Consider the following 9,450-nt stretch of genomic DNA (forward strand, 5'->3'; position numbering starts at 1 on the left):
TCGTACTGATGATGTTCATAAAGCACACCTATGAAACAAAAGCCTGTACTAACTGCTACCATCCAGTGTACGATGGAGAGGATCTCAGATCCTTATTCAGGGTCCATACTAACGTGAACCCAAACTGCTTTGACCACTCCCAGTTGAATACTTGCCAAGAGGATGGAAAAGTTTATTGGACCACAAAAAACACAGCTAGTTATGCACAGCGCCTATTTGGGGAATGTCCTATAGGAGATACTTGGTTATGCTTTGAAGCAGATCACAAAGGATTGAGAGATATAATCAAAGAAAAAGTGTTGACAACAAAATTTGAAAAAAGCCTAGACATCCCATCAGGAAAAAACCTGTTCATTGACTTAGTAGAAAGAATCAGTCGAGAATTAAATTTAACCGAGTGCTGGATATGTGGAGGTACACAAATGTCTGAAATATGGCCTTGGGAAGGAATTAGTTTAAGCCCTCTAGAAATTCTAAAATGGAAACAAACTGAACAGAATACACAAAGTCTAAGAACAAGAGGAAGAGAGAAGTGGGATCTCAAATCTAAAATCATTGGGGAAGAATGTATCATGAGGACAGGAACCAGGTATCAAACCCGTGTAGGAAAATTAATGTGTAAAAGGTATATAATAGTGATAAACTCAAGTGCTAAATGGGTTCCCAAAGGGCCTAACAAGTATTGGTCAACTGAGAACACAGAAAAATGTATCTATAATGAGAGGTATGAATTATATGAATGTATTGACAAAGCTATAAATCCTTTTTGGGGAATAAAAGAACTGTCTCGGTTTTGGCAACAGCCTTTTGAAACTAGGGAAGATTACTGGGAAGCTCCAAATCACCTGTTCTGGATCTGTGGGGATACTGCTTATACAAAATTGCCTGGGGATTGGTCGGGAAGCTGTACAATAGGGATCATAAAGCCAGCTTTCTTCCTATTACCCAAGAGATTAGGAGCACACCTAGGAGTCCCAGTATATGACAATCTGGGAAAAGTCGAACGAAAGAAAAGAGATACTCTAACAATTGGTGGAGACCAAAAATGGAAAGGAAAAATATGGACCCCAGAAGAAATCATTAAAACCTATGGACCAGCTACATGGGCACAGGACGGGTCCTGGGGGTATCGCACTCCAATCTACATGTTAAATAGAATCATTAGGCTCCAGGCTGTCCTAGAAATGGTATCTAACCGAACAGCTCTAGCATTAGACCACATCAGTGACCAACTAACACAAACAAGAGCTGTAATATACCAAATACGTCTGGCTGTAGACTACCTTTTAGCAGATGAAGGAGGAATCTGTGGTAAATTTAATTCGTCTGAATGTTGTTTAGAAATTGATGATAAAAGCGCAGTAATTAAAAACATCTCAAAAGAAATCAGAAAGCTAGCCTATGTGGGAAATCAAGAGTGGACTCCTTTAATGGACACCAACTGGTGGAATAGTTTTTGGTCATTCAAAGGGGATTGGTGGAAGAAAGCTGGGTTTATGATAATTTGCTCAATCACCGGGTTAATGTTTTTACCTTGTCTAATCCCATATCTAATTCGAACAATTACCTCCACAGTCCAAGCCAGTATCCAGATCCCTAAAGCAACCAGTCAAAAACAAACCAAAATGATGGTGATAGAGAGTCAAGAACCTGAACATGAAAATGCCAAAGAAATATATGAAAAGTTCCAAAAATGTAGAAAAATTTATTTTCAAGAAGAAGAGGTAACAAATTGATGCGAGCTAAAGCTCGATCAAAGAAATAGAGGGGGGAGTTGTTATAAATAAGTTCTATTCGAATAATCTATGTTTTAGTTACTTAATTGTTAAGTAATTTCATTAAGATTGTTAATGCTAGTTCTGTATAAAGAATTTGCCTTATTCCTGTTTTAATATTGATTTATCACCTTCTTTACTTGTTTGTTAATTAAGAATTCACCTTATTACCTGTATCTCTGCTCCCATTCGCTGGATAGTGTCTGAATATGCAAATAAAAAGAACACTGGAATTCTGGGAACAACTCAAGAACAAGAGACTCTAAAAAGCAGGGAACCAAAGTAAAATCCAGGACTGAAGTCGCACTTTAGACTAGTGCAAAAGGTACGGGGGTCCGCCGAAGCAGCTCTATTTAGTCGCCGTGACCTGAGAAGGAGTCCCCCATCGCTGGATGACCCCTGATCAGCGAAGCGAAACGGACTCCCCGGCAAGGGGAAAAAGCCCGTGAGGGGGGGTGGGAGTCCCCAGCTCTGCTGTGAAGCGAAGCTGTGTGTACCTCCTCCTCCGCATTGCCAAGAGAGCAAGCAAGCTCTCCCCCAAGGCCAAGCTTGATAATAAAGAAACATACAAAAAGAGCAAGTCTCTGACTCTCTCTTTTTTTTTCCAGAACACTTTTGGGCTGGGATCTATGGGAATTATTAGCAGTTAAAAAAAAAAAAAAAAAAAGTAGAGATTACTTTGGAGGTTGAGGACCAACAACACGTGGAATTGTTAAGCTTGATGTAGATAACTAATGAGGCTAAAGTTAAAAGTGAAGGTGAGATTTACAAGAAAATAATAGATCAGGTATTTTCTGGGGTCTGAGCTTCTAACATACCAGGAGAGCAAAGAATGCACCCCCAGTGCAAGTTAAGTTTAAAAAACAAACAACCAACCAAAAAAACCCACAAAAAACAACAAACAAACAAAAACAACTAGTTAGAGTTAAGCAATACCCCCTGAAGAACAGTTAAGGGATTAGCCCAGTGATTGAATTTTTTCTCCTGCTAAAAAGCCTGATGAATCATAGCTGTTAATAGGATAACTGAGGATTTCTACCCAGTGCTTCCCAACCCTTACGCTTTGTTAACTTGTTTAACACCTGAACTAACATGGTTTATTGTTTTAGATTTAAAGGATGCTTTCTTTTGCCTTCCTCTCCATGAAGCCAGCCAGAAAATTTTTGCATTTGACTAAAACACTCAGCTCACATGGACAGTGCTTCTGCAGGAGATTAATTTAAAAAAAAAAAAAAAAAAAAAAAAAAAAAAAAAAAAAAAAATTGCCCACCTTGTTTGGAGAACAACTAGCAAAAGGTCTGGAATCCTGGGAAGCTCCATCAGGAAGACAACTGTTACAGTATGTGGACGACCTCCTGATAGCTACCAAAACTCAAGAGGCACGTCTGGAGTGGATGGTAAGCCTCCGAAACTTTTTGGGCCTACAGGGGTATCGCATATCCCAGAAGCAAGCCCAGATGGTGAAGCAGACAGTTATTTACTTGGGCTACGAGGTTAGTCCTGGACCAAGAACCTTAGGGCGGGATCACAAGGAAGCAATATGCCAGACCCCAAAACCCCAGACAGTAAAAGAACTGAGAACTTTTCTAGGCATGACAGGCTGGTGCAGACTGTGGATTTCTAACTGTGGGTTGTTTGTTAAACCTCTGTATGCCCTGATCACAGAAAGGAGCAGGGATCTCCATTTTTCCCCCAGAATTCCCATTTTTCCCCCACAATTCCCATTTTTTTCCCCCACAATTCCCGTTTTTCCCCCAGAATTCCCGTTTTTTCCCCCACAATTCCCATTTTTCCCCCACAATTCCCGTTTTTCCCCCACAATTCCCATTTTTCCCCCACAATTCCCGTTTTTCCCCACCTCGCCCAGCTGGAAGCGCCGGTGGTGCAGAGCAGATGGAATTTCTCCCCCCGGGCCGGAATCCGCGGACGCTCTGGGCCCGGAACGGCTCCGGGGATCCGAACTGCTCCCGGCGGGGGAGGCGAAGCGCGGCCGTGGCGATTCCCCGGATCGCGACAGGACGTTCACCGCGCTGCCGCCGCCCGGCTCGTGCGTCTGCAGGAAAACCACGCGCGTGCGCGGGCCGGCACGGCGCCGACGGCCCGGCGATATCGCGACACGGGCACCGGAGAGCCGGCGGGATGGCGGGGTTTGGGGGCGAAATCCCGGGATTTGGGCGTGGAATTCCGGGATTTGGGCATGAAATTCCAGGATTTGTACTCGAAATCCCGGTTATTTCCTATGCTGATCTCGATATCTTACGTTTATATCGTGATTGGAATCGTGATAGTTGTACCCCAAATCCTGGGATTTGTATCCAAAATCCAGAGATTCTTCCTCTACATCCTGGTATTTCCTGTCCTGATCTTGATATCTTACATTTATATCACGATATTGGCTCCCAAACCCCATTGGAATAGTGACAGTTGTACCCAAAATCCCAGGATTTGTACCCAAAATCCAGAGATTTGTATCCAAAATCCCAGGATTTGTCCCCAAATGACAAAATTTTCCATGGAGTTTTGGGAATTTTCCCTGGAATTTTGAGATTTTCCCTGAAATTCTGGGATTTTCCCTGAATTTTCAGATTTTTTCCCCAAAAATTTGAGATTTTCCCTGAAGTTTTGGGAATTTTCCCTGAAATTCTGGGATTTTCCCTGAATTTTCAGATTTTTTTCCCAAAAATTTGAGATTTTCCCTGAAGTTTTAGGAATTTTCCCTGGAATTCTGGGATTTTCCCTGAATTTTCAGGGTTTTTCCCCAAATTTTGAGATTTTCCTGAAATTTGGGGGATTTTCCCAGGAATGTGGGGGGTTTTCCCTGGAATTGCAGAACCCCTCCCTCTGGAATTTGGGGATTTTTACCTGGAATTTTCAGAGCTTTCCTCAGAGTTTTGGGATTTTCCATGGAACTGTGGAACCTCTCCCTCTGGAAATCCAAGATTTTACCTGAAATTTGAAGATTTTTCCTGGAATTTTTCAGGGTTTTCCCAGGAATAGGGGAACCCCTCCCTCAGGAATTTTGGAGGGTTTTCCCGGGAATTTTCAAGATTTTCCCAGGAATTTTTCAGGGTTTTCCCAGGAATTTTTCAGGGTTTTCCCCCTGGAATTTTTTGAATTTTCCCAGGAATTTGAAGATTTTCCCAGGATTTTTTTTATTTTCCCATAGTTTTCCTGGGAATTTGGGGATTTTCCCAGGAATTCTCGGGGGTTTCCCAGGAATTCCGGTGTTTTTCCAGTGTTTCCCCAGTGCTCTCCCAGTGCTTTCCCTGGCTATCCCAGTGTTCTCCTGGTGTTTCCCAGTGTTTTCCAGTGTTCTCCCTGTGTTTCCCGGTGTTTCCTGTTGCTCTCCCTGTGTTCTCCTGGTGTTTTCCGGAGTTCTCCCTGTGTTTCCCGGTGTTTCCCAGTGTTTTCCCGGTCTATCCCAGGGTTTTCCCTGTGTTCTTCCTGTGCTTCCCGGTGTTCTCCCTGTGTTTCCTGGTGTTTTTCTGGTCTGTCCCATTGTTTCCCAGTGCTCTCCCTGTGTTTCCCGGTGTTCTCCTGGGTGTTTCCCAGTGTCCTCCTGGTGCTCTCCCTGTGTTGTCCTGGAGCTTTCCCGGTGTTTTCCTGGTGTTTCCCCGTTGTTCTCCCTGTGTTTCCCCATTGTTTTTCCTGTGCTCTCCCGGTGTTTCCTGGTGTTTTCCCGTTTTTTTCCCGGGAATTCTCTCTCCCCTGCGGCGGAAGGGCGCCCCCAGCAACCCCAGGGCGAGGCCCAGGGCGATTCCGAGCGCCAGCGCCGCTCCCAGCGGGGACGGACGGAGACAGCGCGGGAACGGGCGCGTCCCGGGACACGGACACACGGACACGGGGACACGCGGGCACACGGACACACAGACACACGGGACGGACGGAGACAGCGCGGGAATGGGTGTGTCCTGGGACACGGGCACATGGACACGGGGACACACGACACGTGGGCACATGGACACATGGACACACAGACACGGGGACACACGGGCATACGGGAATGGGTGTGTCCCGGGACACGGGCACATGGACACACGGACACACAGACACGGGGACACACGGACACGGGAGCACGCAGACACATGGACACATGGGACGGACGGAGACAGCGCGGGAACGGGCGCGTCCCGGGACACGGACACGGGGACACACGGACACGTGGGCGCGGGATGGACACACGGACACGGGGATACACGGGGATGGACACACGGACAGGGATACGCAGATACACGGACACAGGGATGGACACGGGGATACACAGGATGGACACACGGACATGGGGATACACAGGATGGACACGGGACGGACATGGGGATGGACACACGGACACGGGACGGACACATGGACATATGGACATGGGATGGACACGTGGAAACATGGACACGGGGATACAGGGATATACGGACACAGGATGGACACATGGACATGGGATGGACATGTGGACACACAGACACGGGATGGACACACGGACACGGATACACAGACACGGGACGGACACGAGGATGGACAGACAGGGACATGGGGATACACAGGGATGGACACATGGACATGGGATGGACACAGGATGGACACACAGACACACAGATTCACAGACTGACAGGGACACAGGGACCGGGGACAGACAGAGGGACAGATGGACAGACAGAGGGACAGGAGGGGTCCGACAGAGGCACAGACAGACAGAGGCACAGAGGGACAGACAGACAGACAGAGGCACAGCGGCCTGGGGACACGCAGGGGTCACGGCAGAAAGAAGGGGACGAATCCCGGTGTCACCAAACGCCGGCCTGGAAACGGAGTGACAGCACCAAATTCCCAGTGCTGGATCCCAAATTCCCAGTGCTGGATCCCAAAAATCCTAGTGCTGTACTCCAAAATCCCTGTCCTGTATCCCCCAAATCCCAGTCTCTGTGTCCCCAATTTGTCCCCCAATTCCCAATTTTCCCTCCCCAAATTCCAGATTTTTGCACCCCCCATTTCCTCTTTCCCAATTCCTGATTTCCCTCCCCAGCTCCCTCTTTCGCAATTCTCTCTTTCCCTCCCCGAATTCCCTGTTTTCCCTCCCCGAATTCCCTCTTCCCCAATTCCCGATCCCCTTTCTCACCGCGGCCTCGCTCAGCTCCGCCACATCCCGGGATCAGCTCCGGCCGGGGATTCCCGGCGATCCCAAAAACTCCCTGGAATTCCCAAAAACCTTCCCGGAATTCCCAAAGGTTCTCCTGAAGTTTCCGTTCCTTCTCTTCTCTGCCCCACAAAACTTTTTCCCTTTTGTCTCCGGCTCCGCCCCGGGCAGGCGGAGTTTGGGATTTGGGGATCGGGAATTTGGGATTTGGGATCGGGAATGCGAGTGGCACCGGGATTTTTTGGGACTGGGAATGGGGTCAGGGCTGGGAATGGAATTTGGGTGGGGGAAAGGGGCCAGGAATGGGATTTGGGATCGAGAATGGGATCCAGACCCCCCCCAGATCCATCCAAATCCCAAATTCCCCCTCAGAATTCCCAGATTTTGGGGGTTTTTAGGAACCCCGATTCTATAGGAGACCCCGAATCTACGGGGATCCCCCGACCCCCCTACAGCCCCCCCCAAACTCCCAGACCCCTCCCGGCCCCTCTAAACCCCTCCAGGCCCCTCCAAATCCCAAATTCCCCCTCAGAATTCCCAGATTTGGGGTTTTTTAGGGATCCCCTCCTTCCCCGGAGCGGCCCCGCCGCGGTTTTGGCACCGAGAGTCACGTGACCGGTGAAACCGCGCCCACCCCGCCCATCTGGGTCACGTGACGCTGCGTGGCCACGCCCCCCGAGGCGCGGGCGCGTCCCGGCCGCCATTTTCTTTTGGGGCGAAGCGAGGCGTGCGTGAGGTGTTGGGGTTCGCGCGGGGTTTTTTGGGGGGAGTTTTTGAGGATTTTCGGGATTTTCTGCCCCGCCAGGGTGAGGGAGGGGTGCATGGGGGTTTGGTAGGTTCCTTGAGGAGGGGTTTGGGGAACTGAGAGGTTCCGAGCCCCGCCCTCAGTGGGAGCAGGGGGGCGTTATGAGGGGGAGCTTCACTGCCCTCATTCCGGGGGGGGGGTTTGTGAGGGAGGGAGTTCACCTCCAGCCCTCAAATTAAAGTTTGTGAGGGTTTGAGAGGCCCCTCAGTGTTATCTGGGAAGGTTGGGGTTTTCTTTAAGGGAATTTTTTCTGGATTTTTCACCCCAAAACTGTGAGGGAGGAGCTTCATTCACCCCCCCCCCCCCCCAATTGTGACCTGAGGGGATTGGAGGATCCCACCCCCTCATTTTCCAGTTTTGAGGGAATTTTCCAGATCCCACCCCTCATTTTCCAGTTTTGAGGGAATTTTCCAGATCCCACCCCTCATTTTCCAGTTTGAGGGAATTTTCCAGATCCCACCCCTCATTTTTCTCATTTTGAGGGAATTTTGGGATCCTTCCCATTTTCCCAAGTTAATTTTGCGTCTCCAACTCCCTAATTTTCTCCTCTCCAGGGGCTCCCAGCCTCGAGAGACCCCTCCAAAATTCCCATTTTTCCCGCTTTTCCCAGCCCCGTCCATGACTCTCCGTCCCTCGGGATGTTCCTCTGGATTGGGGCCTCAGAGCAGCTCCCCGTGAGTTTGTTGGGAACATCCCAAAAAGTCCAACAATTCCCATTTTCCTGCTTATTTTTCCCAATTTTCCCCATCCCAGCTCCTTCCTGTCCATTTTCTCTTATCCCAGCCCAGTTTTCCCCAGTTTTTCCCCATTTTTCCCAGTTTCTCCCTGTTTTTTTTACCCCTTCCCAACTCTTTTTAATCCGTTTTCCCATCCCATTTTTCCCATTTCCTCTTAGTTTTTCCTGCTTTCCCCTCATTTTTCCCATTTTCCCTATTTTTCCTCACTTTTCCCCCCATTTTCCCTACTCCCATCCCATTTTTCCCATTTCCCCATTTTTCCCAATCCCGTTTTTCCCAATCCCGTTTTTCCCAATCCCGTTTTTCCCCCCCCTTTTTTCCCCCCCTTTTTTCCCCCCCCTTTTTCCCCCCCTTTTCCCCCCATTTCCCCCCATTTTCCCCCCTTTTCCCCCCATTTCCCCCCATTTTCCCCCATTTCTCCCCCATTTTTCCCCCCTTTTCCCCCCCTTTTTTCCCCTTTTTCCCCCCTTTTTTCCCCCCTTTTTTCCTCCCCTTTTCCCCCCCCTTTTTTCCCCCCCTTTTTCCCCCCCTTTTTTCCCCCCCCTTTTTTTCCCCCCCTTTTTCCCCCCCTTTTTTCCCCCCCCTTTTTTGCCCCCCCTTTTTTTGCCCCCCCTTTTTTTGCCCCCCCTTTTTTGCCCCCCCTTTTTTGCCCCCCTTTTTCCCCCCCCCCTTTTTTCCCCCCCCTTTTTTTCCCCCCCTTTTTTCCCCCCCCCTTTTTTCCCCCCCCTTTTTTCCCCCCCCCTTTTTTTCCCCCCCCCTTTTTCCCCCCCTTTTTTCCCCCCTTTTTTCCCCCCCCTTTTTCCCCTCCCCCTTTTTCTCCCCCCCCTTTTTCTCCCCCCCTTTTTTCTCCCCCCCTTTTTTCTCCCCCCCTTTTTTCTCCCCCCCTTTTTTCTCCCCCCCTTTTTCTCCCCCCCTTTTTTCCCCCCAGTATTTCCCCCAGTATATTCCCCTTTATTCCCATCTGTTTTCCCTGTTTTTTCCCAATTTTTCCCCATTTTGCCCATTTAT

Source organism: Hirundo rustica, unplaced genomic scaffold (genome assembly GCF_015227805.2).
Source record: "Hirundo rustica isolate bHirRus1 unplaced genomic scaffold, bHirRus1.pri.v3 scaffold_274_arrow_ctg1, whole genome shotgun sequence".
In the NCBI taxonomy this organism is placed as follows: domain Eukaryota; kingdom Metazoa; phylum Chordata; class Aves; order Passeriformes; family Hirundinidae; genus Hirundo; species Hirundo rustica.